The sequence below is a fragment of the Pristiophorus japonicus genome, chromosome 9, assembly GCF_044704955.1.
Source record: "Pristiophorus japonicus isolate sPriJap1 chromosome 9, sPriJap1.hap1, whole genome shotgun sequence".
Taxonomy (NCBI): Eukaryota; Metazoa; Chordata; class Chondrichthyes; family Pristiophoridae; genus Pristiophorus; species Pristiophorus japonicus.
The window spans coordinates 223,827,026-223,843,170 of NC_091985.1; the positions used below are offsets into that span (position 1 = coordinate 223,827,026).

Below are 16,145 nucleotides of genomic sequence, written 5' to 3' on the forward strand. Positions count from 1 at the left end.
GCCCATCCCTCGCTCCTGTGCCGCGGCAGTCACCCGGGCCGTCTTCCACTTTGTCTGGAGGTCCAAAATGGACTGTGTCCGCAGAGACACAATGTACAAATCTCTGGACAGTGGTGGAAAGGCTGTTCCAAACGTGGCCCTCATCCTGAGGGCCACCTTTGTGTGCGGTTGCATCAAGCTGTGCACAGACCCCCGGTACACAAACACCAAGTGTCACTACGTGCTGTGGTTCTACCTGTCCCCTTTGTTGTGAAGAATGGGCCTGTCCACGCTGCCGCAAAATGCCCGCACCAGTTGGACCATGCCTGTCCACCTGTCCTTCGTGGAAAATTTTTCACAAAAAACCCATTTGACCACAAAGCCATAAAACAGTGGTCAGCACGTAAGGTCCTGGACGCCCTACGAAAGAAGGAGAGGGTGGATCCTGTCGGGTGGTTCCCTGAGCAGACTGTCGAACTCGTTTGGCAGAACATCTCATCGCCAGAGCTTTCACACAAGCACCAAGACGTAGCTTGGTTGGCAGTGAGGAGGGCCCTACCCGTCAGAGCGTTCATGCACAGCCGACGTCTCAGCAACACGGCATGGTGCCCCCGAGTCGGCTGCGGGTGGACAAGACTGTCGCCCATCTCCTTCAGGATTGTGCCTTTGCAAGGCAGGTCTGGAAAGAGATGCAGTGGTTGCTGTCGAGGTTCATCCCAAGCAGCTCCATAACACAGGACTCTGTGCTCTACGGGCTGTTCCCAGGGACACGCACCGAGACAGACATCACCTGCTGCTGGAGGGCCATCAATTCGGTCAAAGACGCTCTTTGGTCTTGCCAAAACTTGCTGGTCTTCCAGAGCAAGGAGACGTCCACATCTGCGTGTTGCAGACTGACGCAAACCAAGATCCAGGACTACGTGCTGAGGGACGCACTAAAAATTGGTGCAGCCGCCGCAAAGGCACAGTGGGGAAGGGCCACCATTTAAAGCCCTTCTGCCACGGTAAACCCTGGGGCAGGAATCAGTTCAAAACTCCCCTCGGGCCGTACTTGGAACTTCTTTTTTGTGTACATGGAGCACCATGATCTGTAAACACCTATGTCGTGCCATGTACAATGCAAGGTCTGTTTCGTAATGCACGTTGAAAAGAAAAAAAAATTTAAATGTACCGTCACCCATTCCGTGTACTGTATAGTGACACATGTAATGTAATTTGGCGAATGTACTACAATGTATCCCGTATTGTACCGAATTGTACTTGAAATGAAAAGCAAGGAAATGTATCGAACGGAACTGCCGTCAGCAGCCAAATGTAGTGTGTGGGATTGCTGACCGCAGCTAAATGTACTGAACTGCTTTTGAATGTACTGTACAAATTTTTATATGAATAAAGTACATTTTGAAATTTAACAAAATTCAGACCAATACAGTAACAAGTCTCGTTTATATCATTGAAATCAGTGAAATGGATACTAGACGTGGACAGTGCATGGCTCTGAGCTCTGTGTCTGCTCTCATTGTGTTAATGCTTCCTGTATGGGTGGGTGGGGTGGCTTGACCCATCCACCTCCATGGCACGAACCTGGTATTGCAGTACTTCCAGGAACGGTGCAGTGGCTCTAGGCCTTTTGGCTAAGAGCATTGGCGCAGAGTGATCCTTGAATGCGCCCAAGGTGACCTCTGGCGTTTGTGATTTGACAAAGAATTGGAACGATTGGCTACGAATTTCAAAAAAAAACTAAAACACGTTTGCTCACGAGCAGAAACCGCACTGATCCAAAATGTTTACCTTAAGCTTCAAATCACACCGAGAGAGAATAAAAACCCGAAGTAAAGTTGTACCGAAGAATTGGACACGTCACTGTAAACCCAGCCCACACAAAGCTCAAGCTCATTTACATACCCACAATGTTCTTCATAATACTTAGCAAGAAACTAAAATAAACTTCAGGTTTAACTGATTTTCACGGACACTGAAGTTTCCAGTTACTTTCCCTCGCGCTGTATTGATTTGTGGTAATATATCTTTTCTAGAAGTTAGTTCTAGCGGCTCAGCCCAACGTTAAAGAGGCAAGCCGTCGCTTGTGAGCGAGGAGCTGCGCGGGGACAATCAGTACCCTCTGGTTTCTCTTCAGATCGTATAAATCTTTCGCCTTTTACTAAAGATTTCCGTGGAGAGTAACATTCAGAGTTTTAATTAATTTTTCCAGGCTCTGCTTTAGTGGGGCTGTCTTATTGTTCAAAAACAGACTGATCTTTGCGTTATGTAGTAGGTGTGGCTTTGTACTGGTTGCGATGACTGCTGATGATTTGGCTATTGGTTCTACTTGTTGTAGTTGTGAATGTCGTAGTAAAGCACTTGTTTGTGGGAGTTAACTTGCCCACCTGGGGGTCGCCAGCTTTCAGAAGAATCTTAAAACTCCAGATTCCGAACTAAATCTTGGAGCGTGGGAGGATGCCTGTGCGTGGATTGTTTTCACGTGTAGTGGTCTTTGTACACCAGCCACCAGACAGGCTTGACAGAGCTAAACATAAGAAATAGGAGTAGGTAATATGGCTCTTCTTCTGCTCCGCTATTCAATAAGATCATGGCTGATCTGATCATGGACTCAGCTCCACTTCCCCGCCCGCTCCCCTTATCACTCAAGAAACTGTCTATTTCTGTCTTAAATTTATTCAATGTTCAAATTTCAACAGTTCTCCGAGGCAGCAAATTCCAGATTTATAAGCCTCTGAGAGAAGAAATTCCTTCTCATCTCTGGCGGCCCCTTATTCTAAGATTATGCCCTCTAGTTCTAGTCTCCCCCATCAGTGGAAACATCCTCTCTGCATCCACCTTGTCAAGCCCCCTCATAATTTTATACGTTTCAATACCATTACCTCTCATTCATCTGAATTCCAATGAGTAGAGGTCCAACCTACTCAACCTTTCCTCATAAGTCAACCCCCTCATCTCTGGAACCTTCTCTGAACTGCCTCCAAAGCAAGTATATCCTTTCGTAAATATGGAAACCAAAACTGCACGCAGTATTCCAGGTGTGGTCTCACCAATACTCTGTATAACTGTAGCGCAGTTCTAATCAACGGGTGGGAAACTGAAAGCTTTCTGATCAGATCTGGAGTCAGGCAAGGCTGTCCTCTCTCGTCTGTCTTGTTTGTGTGTTGTATCGAGCCCTTTGCCGGGTCCATTAGGAAGGATGCGGGCATTAGAGGGGTGACGATCCCAGGCAGCGGAGGCGCTCAGGTTAAGACCTCTCTGTATGTGGATGATGTGGCCATCTTTTGCTCGGATCCGCAGTCGGTCCGCAGATTGCTCACAATCTGCAACCAGTTTGAACTGGCCTTGGGAGCGAAGGTCAATCGCAGCAAAAGTGAGGCCATGTTCTTTGGCAACTGACCGATCCTTTATCCCCTTCACCGTTAAGCCAGATTACCTGAAGGTGTTGGGAAAATGGTTGGGAGCGGACGGGGCATGCGCCAAAAACTTGGAAGAGCGTATCGTCAAAGTGATGCAAAAACTGGGATGGTGGAAGCTGCGCTTCCTCTCCATGGCAGGAAAGAACCTGGTCATCAGGAGTGAGGTGCTCTCAGGTTTGCTGCACTTGGCACAGGTCTGGCCCATCTCTCGCTCCTGTACCAGGGCAGTCACCCGGGCCGTCTTCCACTTTGTCTGAAGGTCCAAAATGGAGCGTGTCCGCAGAGATACAATGTACAAATCTCTGGACAGTGGAAGAAAGGATGTTCCGAACGTGGCCCTCATCCTGATGGCCACCTTTGTGTGCGGCTGCATCAAGCTGTGCACAGACCCCCAGTACGCAAACACCAAGTGTCACTACGTGCTGAGTTTCTACCTGTCCCCATTGTTGCCTGTCCACCTGTCCTTCGTGGAAAAGATTTCCACAAAAAACCCCTTTGACCACAAGGCCATAAAACAGTGGTCAGCACGTAACATCCTGGACGCCCTACGAAAGAAGCCGAGGGTGGACCCTGTCGGGTGGTTCGCTGAGCGGACTGTCGAACTCGTTTGGCAGAACGTCTTATCGCCAGAGCTTTCACACAAGCACCAAGACATAGCTTGGTTGGCGGTGAGGAGGGCCCTACCCGTCAGAGCGTTCATGCACAGCCGACATCTCAGCAACACGGCACAGTGCCCCCGAGTCGACTGCAGGGCGGACGAGACTGTCACCCATCTCTTTCAGGATTGCGCCTTCGCAAGGCAGGTTTGGAAAGAGATGCAGTAGTTTCTGTCGAGGTTCATCCCAAGCAGCTCCGGAACACAAGTCTCTGTGCTCTACGGACTGTTCCCAGGGACACACACTGAGACAGACATCCCTGCTGCTGGAGGGTCATCAACTCAGTCAAAGACGCTCTTTGGTCTTGCCGAAACTTGCTGGTCTTCCAGAGCAAGGAGATGTCCATGTCTGCGTGTTGCAGACTGGTGCAATCCAAGATCCAGGACTACGTGCTGAGGGACGCACTTAAAATTGGTGCAGCTGCCGCAAAGGCACGGTGGGGAAGGCCCACAGTTTAAAGCCCTTCTGCCACGATAAACCCGGGGGCAGGAATCTGTTCAAAACTCCCCTCGGGCCGTACTTGTAACTTCTTTTTTGTGTACATGGAGCACCATCATCTATAAACACCTATGTAGTGCCATGTACAATGCAAGGTCTGTTTCATAATGCACGTTGAAAAGAAAATATGTAAATGTACCATCAGCCATTCCGTGTCCTGTATAGTGACACATGTAATGTAATTTGTCGAATGTACTACAATGTATCCCGTATTGTACCGAATTGTACTTGAAATGAAAAGCAAGGAAATGTATCGAATGGAACTGCTGTCAGCACCCAAATGTAGTGTATGGGATTGCTGACCGCAGCTAAATGTACTGAACTGCTTTTGAATGTACTGTACAAATTTTTATATGAATAAAGTATATTTTGAAATTAAAAAAAAGACCAGTATGCCAGCCCAGGTGAAGTAGACTTTTACATTGAAAATCTATGTTTGCAGGAACCGGCCACTGGACAGGTCTCCAACGTAAAGGACAGTTTATTTGAAATGTAAATGTTTTGAACTGTAACCTGTAACTTAAACATAGATTTAAAAATTGCATCTATTAACGTGCGTAGCGTAAAATCCACTACACGATGTGTTTCCACCTTGGGCTACCTCGCCAAGGTCAAAGCAGACCTGCTGTTCTTGCAGGAGTGCAGGCTGCTGCACTTCAGCAGTTACCGGCAGTGGTCACGATGGTGGGCCCATGGACCATCCATATGGTCAGGAGGCAACGACTGCTGGTCTTCCGGCCTAGGCATTCTGCTGTGGGGAGGCCACTTCACCATCACTGAAGTTAAGGAGGTGGTGGGCATCCGCCTCCTCGTAGCAGATGTAATGTACAAAAATTAACGTGTATGTCTCGCCTCTCAGAAGCGAGTGGCTGGCCCTCTTCCAGCAGCTCACACTGCTGCTGGCGACGACCAGGCCGGTCATTCTGGGTGGTGACTTCAACTGCATCATCGATGCGGCTGGACGATCCAGCAGAGCCGACAGCAAACTGGACGCCACGTCCAAACTCCTGATGGATGCTGTAAAAGACGCCAAGCTGTGCGACATCTTCAGCAACCCTGCAGACGGAGCACCGCGCAGATACACCTGGCCGAGACCAGACGGGTCCGTCCGTTCCAGAATAGACTTCCTGTTTGTGTCCCACACGCTCAAGGTCAGATCCACCGATGTCACACTGGTGTTCTTCTCTGACCACTGCCTCCTACTGGCCGACTTTTGCCCACAGGAAAACCAGAAAGTTGGCAGAGGGATATGGAAGCTGAACGTGAAACTGTTGACTCCGGAAAATGTGGAGGAACTCAAGAGGGATTACAAAGGTTGGAGAACCGTAAAACCCCTCTGCGATTCCCCGATGCACTGGTGGGAAACAATCAAGACAAACATCAAGAGGTTTTTCATCCGCAATGGTGTTCAGGAGGCGAGAGGGAGACAGAGGGAATTGTCCCAACTCCAGAAGAGCATGCAAAACCTGCTCCTGTTGCAGTCGATGGGAGTCGATGTCGCGGAGGAACTCGAAGAGGTGAAAGGCCAGCAAGTCTAGCTCTTTGTCTCAGAGTCCTCCAAAATCATTTCCGCTCCAGAGTCCGCTCCATCGAGCAGGATGAGACATGTTCGCGCTTCTTCTTCCAAAAGGTACACAGGGGGAGCTCTGTGATTACCAGCCTAAAGGGAGAAGACGGTTCTGTGACGTTTTCGCAGCCTGACATGCTGAGGATCAGCAAATCCTTCTATGCCAGGCTGTACGACGTCAAGCCCACAGACCACACGGCCTCCCAGTCGTTCCTGTCGTCTATCACGGAGGTCCTAAACGACAGCGAGCAGGAGAGTCTGGACCACCCGCTAACTCTGGATGAGATGACAAAGGCCGTCTGGTCCCTTGCAACGAGTAAAACTCCCAGAAGCGATGGCTTACCGGTCGAGTTGTATTCGGCTCTGTGGGACTGGATGGGCCCAGACCTGCTGGAAGTGTACGAGGGTATGCTTCTGGCTGGCAGTATGTCAGAATCGATGAGGAAAGGCATCATCACCCTCATCTACAAGCAGAAGGGGGAGAGGGAGGAAATCAAAAACTGGCGGCCCATTTTACTGCTCAATGTGGACTACAAGATCCTGGCAAAGGTCATCGCCAACAGGCGCAAGTTTGCTCTTGAGCTGGTGATTCACCCGGACCAGACCTGCGCTGTCCCTGGCAGGAAGATCTCTGATAGCCTGGTGCTACTCAGGGATATGATCGCTTACGTGCAGGACAGTGGGGTGGACACCTGCTTAATCAGCTTAGAACAGGAGAAGGCCTTTGACAGGATATCGCACACGTACCTGATGGACGTGCTCTCCAAAATGGGGTTTGGGGCGGGTATCCGCAATTGGATCCAACTGCTCTACAGAGACATCAGTAGCGCAGTTCTAATCAGCGGGTGGGAAACTGAAAGCTTTACGATCAGATCTGGAGTCAGGCAAGGCTGTCCTCTCTCGTCTCTTGTTTGTGTGTTGTATCGAGCCCTTTGCCGGGTCCATCAGGAAGGATGCAGGCATTAGAGGGGTGACGATCCCAGGCAGCAGAGGCGCTCAGGTCAAGACCTCCCTGTACATGGATGACGTAGCCATCTTTTGCTCGGATCCGCAGTCGGTCTGCAGATTGCTCACAACCTGCGACCAGTTTGAACTGGCCTCGGGAGTGAAGGTCAATTGCAGCAAAAGTGAGGCCATGTTCTTTGGCAACTGGGCCGACCGATCCTTTATTCCCTTCACCATTAAGCCAGATTACCTGAAGGTGTTGGGAATATGGTTCGGAGCGGACGGGGCATGCGCCAAAAACTTGGAATAGCGTATCGCCAAAGTGAAGCAAAAACTGGAATGGTGGAAGCTGTGCTTCCTCTCCATGGCAGGAAAGAACCTGGTCATCAGGAGTGAGCTACTCTCGGGGTTGCTACACGTGGCACAGGTCTGGCCCATCCCTCGCTCCTGTGCCGCGGCAGTCACCCGGGCCGTCTTCCACTTTGTCTGGAGGTCCAAAATGGACTGTGTCCGCAGAGACACAATGTACAAATCTCTGGACAGTGGTGGAAAGGATGTTCCGAATGTGGCCCTCATCCTGAGGGCCACCTTTGTGTGCGGTTGCATCAAGCTGTGCACAGACCCCCGGTACACAAACACCAAGTGTCACTACGTGCTGTGGTTCTACCTGTCCCCTTTGTTGTGAAGAATGGGCCTGTCCACGCTGCCGCAAAATGCCCGCACCAGTTGGACCATGCCTGTCCACCTGTCCTTCGTGGAAAATTTTTCACAAAAAACCCATTTGACCACAAAGCCATAAAACAGTGGTCAGCACGTAAGGTCCTGGACGCCCTACGAAAGAAGGAGAGGGTGGATCCTGTCGGGTGGTTCCCTGAGCAGACTGTCGAACTCGTTTGGCAGAACATCTCATCGCCAGAGCTTTCACACAAGCACCAAGACGTAGCTTGGTTGGCAGTGAGGAGGGCCCTACCCGTCAGAGCGTTCATGCACAGCCGACGTCTCAGCAACACGGCATGGTGCCCCCGAGTCGGCTGCGGGTGGACAAGACTGTCACCCATCTCCTTCAGGATTGTGCCTTTGCAAGGCAGGTCTGGAAAGAGATGCAGTGGTTGCTGTCGAGGTTCATCCCAAGCAGCTCCATAACACAGGACTCTGTGCTCTACGGGCTGTTCCCAGGGACACGCACCGAGACAGACATCACCTGCTGCTGGAGGGCCATCAATTCGGTCAAAGACGCTCTTTGGTCTTGCCAAAACTTGCTGGTCTTCCAGAGCAAGGAGACGTCCACATCTGCGTGTTGCAGACTGACGCAAACCAAGATCCAGGACTACGTGCTGAGGGACGCACTAAAAATTGGTGCAGCCGCCGCAAAGGCACAGTGGGGAAGGGCCACCATTTAAAGCCCTTCTGCCACGGTAAACCCTGGGGCAGGAATCAGTTCAAAACTCCCCTCGGGCCGTACTTGGAACTTCTTTTTTGTGTACATGGAGCACCATGATCTGTAAACACCTATGTCGTGCCATGTACAATGCAAGGTCTGTTTCGTAATGCACGTTGAAAAGAAAAAAAAATTTAAATGTACCGTCACCCATTCCGTGTACTGTATAGTGACACATGTAATGTAATTTGGCGAATGTACTACAATGTATCCCGTATTGTACCGAATTGTACTTGAAATGAAAAGCAAGGAAATGTATCGAACGGAACTGCCGTCAGCAGCCAAATGTAGTGTGTGGGATTGCTGACCGCAGCTAAATGTACTGAACTGCTTTTGAATGTACTGTACAAATTTTTATATGAATAAAGTACATTTTGAAATTTAACAAAATTCAGACCAATACAGTAACAAGTCTCGTTTATATCATTGAAATCAGTGAAATGGATACTAGACGTGGACAGTGCATGGCTCTGAGCTCTGTGTCTGCTCTCATTGTGTTAATGCTTCCTGTATGGGTGGGTGGGGTGGCTTGACCCATCCACCTCCATGGCACGAACCTGGTATTGCAGTACTTCCAGGAACGGTGCAGTGGCTCTAGGCCTTTTGGCTAAGAGCATTGGCGCAGAGTGATCCTTGAATGCGCCCAAGGTGACCTCTGGCGTTTGTGATTTGACAAAGAATTGGAACGATTGGCTACGAATTTCAAAAAAAAACTAAAACACGTTTGCTCACGAGCAGAAACCGCACTGATCCAAAATGTTTACCTTAAGCTTCAAATCACACCGAGAGAGAATAAAAACCCGAAGTAAAGTTGTACCGAAGAATTGGACACGTCACTGTAAACCCAGCCCACACAAAGCTCAAGCTCATTTACATACCCACAATGTTCTTCATAATACTTAGCAAGAAACTAAAATAAACTTCAGGTTTAACTGATTTTCACGGACACTGAAGTTTCCAGTTACTTTCCCTCGCGCTGTATTGATTTGTGGTAATATATCTTTTCTAGAAGTTAGTTCTAGCGGCTCAGCCCAACGTTAAAGAGGCAAGCCGTCGCTTGTGAGCGAGGAGCTGCGCGGGGACAATCAGTACCCTCTGGTTTCTCTTCAGATCGTATAAATCTTTCGCCTTTTACTAAAGATTTCCGTGGAGAGTAACATTCAGAGTTTTAATTAATTTTTCCAGGCTCTGCTTTAGTGGGGCTGTCTTATTGTTCAAAAACAGACTGATCTTTGCGTTATGTAGTAGGTGTGGCTTTGTACTGGTTGCGATGACTGCTGATGATTTGGCTATTGGTTCTACTTGTTGTAGTTGTGAATGTCGTAGTAAAGCACTTGTTTGTGGGAGTTAACTTGCCCACCTGGGGGTCGCCAGCTTTCAGAAGAATCTTAAAACTCCAGATTCCGAACTAAATCTTGGAGCGTGGGAGGATGCGTGTGCGTGGATTGTTTTCACGTGTAGTGGTCTTTGTACACCAGCCACCAGACAGGCTTGACAGAGCTAAACATAAGAAATAGGAGTAGGTAATATGGCTCTTCTTCTGCTCCGCTATTCAATAAGATCATGGCTGATCTGATCATGGACTCAGCTCCACTTCCCCGCCCGCTCCCCTTATCACTCAAGAAACTGTCTATTTCTGTCTTAAATTTATTCAATGTTCAAATTTCAACAGTTCTCCGAGGCAGCAAATTCCAGATTTATAAGCCTCTGAGAGAAGAAATTCCTTCTCATCTCTGGCGGCCCCTTATTCTAAGATTATGCCCTCTAGTTCTAGTCTCCCCCATCAGTGGAAACATCCTCTCTGCATCCACCTTGTCAAGCCCCCTCATAATTTTATACGTTTCAATACCATTACCTCTCATTCATCTGAATTCCAATGAGTAGAGGTCCAACCTACTCAACCTTTCCTCATAAGTCAACCCCCTCATCTCTGGAACCTTCTCTGAACTGCCTCCAAAGCAAGTATATCCTTTCGTAAATATGGAAACCAAAACTGCACGCAGTATTCCAGGTGTGGTCTCACCAATACTCTGTATAACTGTAGCGCAGTTCTAATCAACGGGTGGGAAACTGAAAGCTTTCTGATCAGATCTGGAGTCAGGCAAGGCTGTCCTCTCTCGTCTGTCTTGTTTGTGTGTTGTATCGAGCCCTTTGCCGGGTCCATTAGGAAGGATGCGGGCATTAGAGGGGTGACGATCCCAGGCAGCGGAGGCGCTCAGGTTAAGACCTCTCTGTATGTGGATGATGTGGCCATCTTTTGCTCGGATCCGCAGTCGGTCCGCAGATTGCTCATAATCTGCAACCAGTTTGAACTGGCCTTGGGAGCGAAGGTCAATCGCAGCAAAAGTGAGGCCATGTTCTTTGGCAACTGACCGATCCTTTATCCCCTTCACCGTTAAGCCAGATTACCTGAAGGTGTTGGGAATATGGTTCGGAGCGGACGGGGCATGCGCCAAAAACCTGGAAGAGCGTATCGTCAAAGTGATGCAAAAACTGGGATGGTGGAAGCTGCGCTTCCTCTCCATGGCAGGAAAGAACCTGGTCATCAGGAGTGAGGTGCTCTCGGGTTTGCTGCATGTGGCACAGGTCTGGCCCATCTCTCGCTCCTGTGCCACGGCAGTCACCCGGGCCGTCTTCCACTTTGTCTGGAGGTCCAAAATGGAGCGTGTCCGCAGAGATACAATGTACAAATCTCTGGACAGTGGAAGAAAGGATGTTCCGAACGTGGCCCTCATCCTGATGGCCACCTTTGTGTGCGGCTGCATCAAGCTGTGCACAGACCCCCAGTACGCAAACACCAAGTGTCACTACGTGCTGAGTTTCTACCTGTCCCCATTGTTGCCTGTCCACCTGTCCTTCGTGGAAAAGTTTTTCACAAAAAACCCCTTTGACCACAAGGCCATAAAACAGTGGTCAGCACGTAACATCCTGGACGCCCTACGAAAGAAGCCGAGGGTGGACCCTGTCGGGTGGTTCGCTGAGCGGACTGTCGAACTCGTTTGGCAGAACGTCTTATCGCCAGAGCTTTCACACAAGCACCAAGACGTAGCTTGGTTGGCGGTGAGGAGGGCCCTACCCGTCAGAGCGTTCATGCACAGCCGACGTCTCAGCAACACGGCACAGTGCCCCCGAGTCGACTGCAGGGCGGACGAGACTGTCACCCATCTCCTTCAGGATTGCGCCTTCGCAAGGCAGGTTTGGAAAGAGATGCAGTAGTTTCTGTCGAGGTTCATCCCAAGCAGCTCCGGAACACAAGTCTCTGTGCTCTACGGACTGTTCCCAGGGACACACACTGAGACAGACATCCCTGCTGCTGGAGGGTCATCAACTCAGTCAAAGACGCTCTTTGGTCTTGCCGAAACTTGCTGGTCTTCCAGAGCAAGGAGATGTCCATGTCTGCGTGTTGCAGACTGGTGCAATCCAAGATCCAGGACTACGTGCTGAGGGACGCACTTAAAATTGGTGCAGCTGCCGCAAAGGCACGGTGGGGAAGGGCCACAGTTTAAAGCCCTTCTGCCACGATAAACCCGGGGGCAGGAATCTGTTCAAAACTCCCCTCGGGCCGTACTTGTAACTTCTTTTTTGTGTACATGGAGCACCATCATCTATAAACACCTGTGTAGTGCCATGTACAATGCAAGTCTGTTTCATAATGCACGTTGAAAAGAAAATATGTAAATGTACCATCAGCCATTCCGTGTACTGTATAGTGACACATGTAATGTAATTTGTCGAATGTACTACAATGTATCCCGTATTGTACCGAATTGTACTTGAAATGAAAAGCAAGGAAATGTATCGAATGGAACTGCTGTCAGCACCCAAATGTAGTGTATGGGATTGCTGACCGCAGCTAAATGTACTGAACTGCTTTTGAATGTACTGTACAAATTTTTATATGAATAAAGTATATTTTGAAAGAAAAAAAAAGACCAGTATGCCAGCCCAGGTGAAGTAGACTTTTACATTGAAAATCTATGTTTGCAGGAACCGGCCACTGGACAGGTCTCCAACGTAAAGGACAGTTTATTTGAAATGTAAATGTTTTGAACTGTAACCTGTAACTTAAACATAGATTTAAAAATTGCATCTATTAACGTGCGTAGCGTAAAATCCACTCCACGAAATGTTTCCACCTTGGGCTACCTCGCCAAGGTCAAAGCAGACCTGCTGTTCTTGCAGGAGTGCAGGCTGCTGCACTTCAGCAGTTACCGGCAGTGGTCACGATGGTGGGCCCATGGACCATCCATATGGTCAGGAGGCAACGACTGCTGGTCTTCCGGCCTAGGCATTCTGCTGTGGGGAGGCCACTTCACCATCACTGAAGTTAAGGAGGTGGTGGGCATCCGCCTCCTCGTAGCAGATGTAATGTACAAAAATTAACGTGTATGTCTCGCCTCTCAGAAGCGAGTGGCTGGCCCTCTTCCAGCAGCTCACACTGCTGCTGGCGACGACCAGGCCGGTCATTCTGGGTGGTGACTTCAACTGCATCAGCGATGCGGCTGGACGATCCAGCAGAGCCGACAGCAAACTGGACGCCACGTCCAAACTCCTGATGGATGCTGTAAAAGACGCCAAGCTGTGCGACATCTTCAGCAACCCTGCAGACGGAGCACCGCGCAGATACACCTGGCCGAGACCAGACGGGTCCGTCCGTTCCAGAATAGACTTCCTGTTTGTGTCCCACACGCTCAAGGTCAGATCCACCGATGTCACACTGGTGTTCTTCTCTGACCACTGCCTCCTACTGGCCGACTTTTGCCCACAGGAAAACCAGAAAGTTGGCAGAGGGATATGGAAGCTGAACGTGAAACTGTTGACTCCGGAAAATGTGGAGGAACTCAAGAGGGATTACAAAGGTTGGAGAACCGTAAAACCCCTCTGCGATTCCCCGATGCACTGGTGGGAAACAATCAAGACAAACATCAAGAGGTTTTTCATCCGCAATGGTGTTCAGGAGGCGAGAGGGAGACAGAGGGAATTGTCCCAACTCCAGAAGAGCATGCAAAACCTGCTCCTGTTGCAGTCGATGGGAGTCGATGTCGCGGAGGAACTCGAAGAGGTGAAAGGCCAGAAAGTCTTGCTCTTTGTCTCAGAGTCCTCCAAAATCATTTCCGCTCCAGAGTCCGCTCCATCGAGCAGGATGAGATATGTTCGCGCTTCTTCTTCCAAAAGGTACACAGGGGGAGCTCTGTGATCACCAGCCTAAAGGGAGAAGACGGTTCTGTGACGTTTTCGCAGCCTGACATGCTGAGGATCAGCAAATCCTTCTATGCCAGGCTGTACGACGTCAAGCCCACAGGCCACACGGCCTCCCAGTCGTTCCTGTCGTCTATCACGGAGGTCCTAAACGACAGCGAGCAGGAGAGTCTGGACCACCCGCTAACTCTGGATGAGATGACAAAGGCCGTCTGGTCCCTTGCAACGAGTAAAACTCCCAGAAGCGATGGCTTACCGGTCGAGTTGTATTCGGCTCTGTGGGACTGGATGGGCCCAGACCTGCTGGAAGTGTACGAGGGTATGCTTCTGGCTGGCAGTATGTCAGAATGGATGAGGAAAGGCATCATCACCCTCATCTACAAGCAGAAGGGGGAGAGGGAGGAAATCAAAAACTGGCGGCCCATTTTACTGCTCAATGTGGACTACAAGATCCTGGCAAAGGTCATCGCCAACAGGCGCAAGTTTGCTCTTGAGCTGGTGATTCACCCGGACCAGACCTGCGCTGTCCCTGGCAGGAAGATCTCTGATAGCCTGGTGCTACTCAGGGATACGATCGCCTACGTGCAGGACAGTGGGGTGGACACCTGCTTAATCAGCTTAGAACAGGAGAAGGCCTTTGACAGGATATCGCACACGTACCTGATGGACGTGCTCTCCAAAATGGGGTTTGGGGCGGGTATCCGCAATTGGATCCAACTGCTCTACAGAGACATCAGTAGCGCAGTTCTAATCAGCGGTGGGAAACTGAAAGCTTTACGATCAGATCTGGAGTCAGGCAAGGCTGTCCTCTCTCGTCTCTTGTTTGTGTGTTGTATCGAGCCCTTTGCCGGGTCCATCAGGAAGGATGCAGGCATTAGAGGGGTGACGATCCCAGGCAGCAGAGGCGCTCAGGTCAAGACCTCCCTGTACATGGATGACGTAGCCATCTTTTGCTCGGATCCGCAGTCGGTCCGCAGATTGCTCACAATCTGCGACCAGTTTGAACTGGCCTCGGGAGTGAAGGTCAATTGCAGCAAAAGTGAGGCCATGTTCTTTGGCAACTGGGCCGACCGATCCTTTATTCCCTTCACCATTAAGCCAGATTACCTGAAGGTGTTGGGAATATGGTTCGGAGCGGACGGGGCATGCGCCAAAAACTTGGAATAGCATATCGCCAAAGTGAAGCAAAAACTGGAATGGTGGAAGCTGTGCTTCCTCTCCATGGCAGGAAAGAACCTGGTCATCAGGAGTGAGCTACTCTCGGGGTTGCTACACGTGGCACAGGTCTGGCCCATCCCTCGCTCCTGTGCCGCGGCAGTCACCCGGGCCGTCTTCCACTTTGTCTGGAGGTCCAAAATGGACTGTGTCCGCAGAGACACAATGTACAAATCTCTGGACAGTGGTGGAAAGGATGTTCCTGAGGGCCACCTTTGTGTGCGGTTGCATCAAGCTGTGCACAGACCCCCGGTACACAAACACCAAGTGTCACTACGTGCTGTGGTTCTACCTGTCCCCTTTGTTGCGAAGAATGGGCCTGTCCACGCTGCCGCAAAATGCCCGCACCAGTTGGACCATGCCTGTCCACCTGTCCTTCGTGGAAAAGTTTTCACAAAAAACCCATTTGACCACAAAGCCATAAAACAGTGGTCAGCACGTAAGGTCCTGGACGCCCTACGAAAGAAGGAGAGGGTGGATCCTGTCGGGTGGTTCCCTGAGCAGACTGTCGAACTCGTTTGGCAGAACATCTCATCGCCAGAGCTTTCACACAAGCACCAAGACGTAACTTGGTTGGCAGTGAGGAGGGCCCTACCCGTCAGAGCGTTCATGCACAGCCGACGTCTCAGCAACACGGCATGGTGCCCCCGAGTCGGCTGCGGGTGGACAAGACTGTCACCCATCTCCTTCAGGATTGTGCCTTTGCAAGGCAGGTCTGGAAAGAGATGCAGTGGTTGCTGTCGAGGTTCATCCCAAGCAGCTCCATAACACAGGACTCTGTGCTCTACGGGCTGTTCCCAGGGACACGCACCGAGACAGACATCACCTGCTGCTGGAGGGCCATCAATTCGGTCAAAGACGCTCTTTGGTCTTGCCAAAACTTGCTGGTCTTCCAGAGCAAGGAGACGTCCACATCTGCGTGTTGCAGACTGACGCAAACCAAGATCCAGGACTACGTGCTGAGGGACGCACTAAAAATTGGTGCAGCCGCCGCAAAGGCACAGTGGGGAAGGGCCACCATTTAAAGCCCTTCTGCCACGGTAAACCCTGGGGCAGGAATCAGTTCAAAACTCCCCTCGGGCCGTACTTGGAACTTCTTTTTTGTGTACATGGAGCACCATGATCTGTAAACACCTATGTCGTGCCATGTACAATGCAAGGTCTGTTTCGTAATGCACGTTGAAAAGAAAAAAAAAATTAAATGTACCGTCACCCATTCCGTGTACTGT

At 50.2% G+C, this 16,145-nt stretch overlaps 2 non-coding genes across 2 annotated transcripts; both read left to right on the forward strand.

The window, feature by feature from the left end:
• Nucleotides 1-2,096: 2,096 nt before the first annotated feature.
• LOC139274459 (U5 spliceosomal RNA) lies at nucleotides 2,097-2,210 on the forward strand. Its single transcript, XR_011595517.1, has one exon. It is a non-coding gene; the product is annotated as a U5 spliceosomal RNA (small nuclear RNA).
• Nucleotides 2,211-9,592: 7,382 nt separating this feature from the next.
• On the forward strand, nucleotides 9,593-9,706 carry LOC139274460 (U5 spliceosomal RNA). Its single transcript, XR_011595518.1, has one exon. It is a non-coding gene; the product is annotated as a U5 spliceosomal RNA (small nuclear RNA).
• The last annotated feature ends 6,439 nt before the right edge of the window (nucleotides 9,707-16,145 follow it).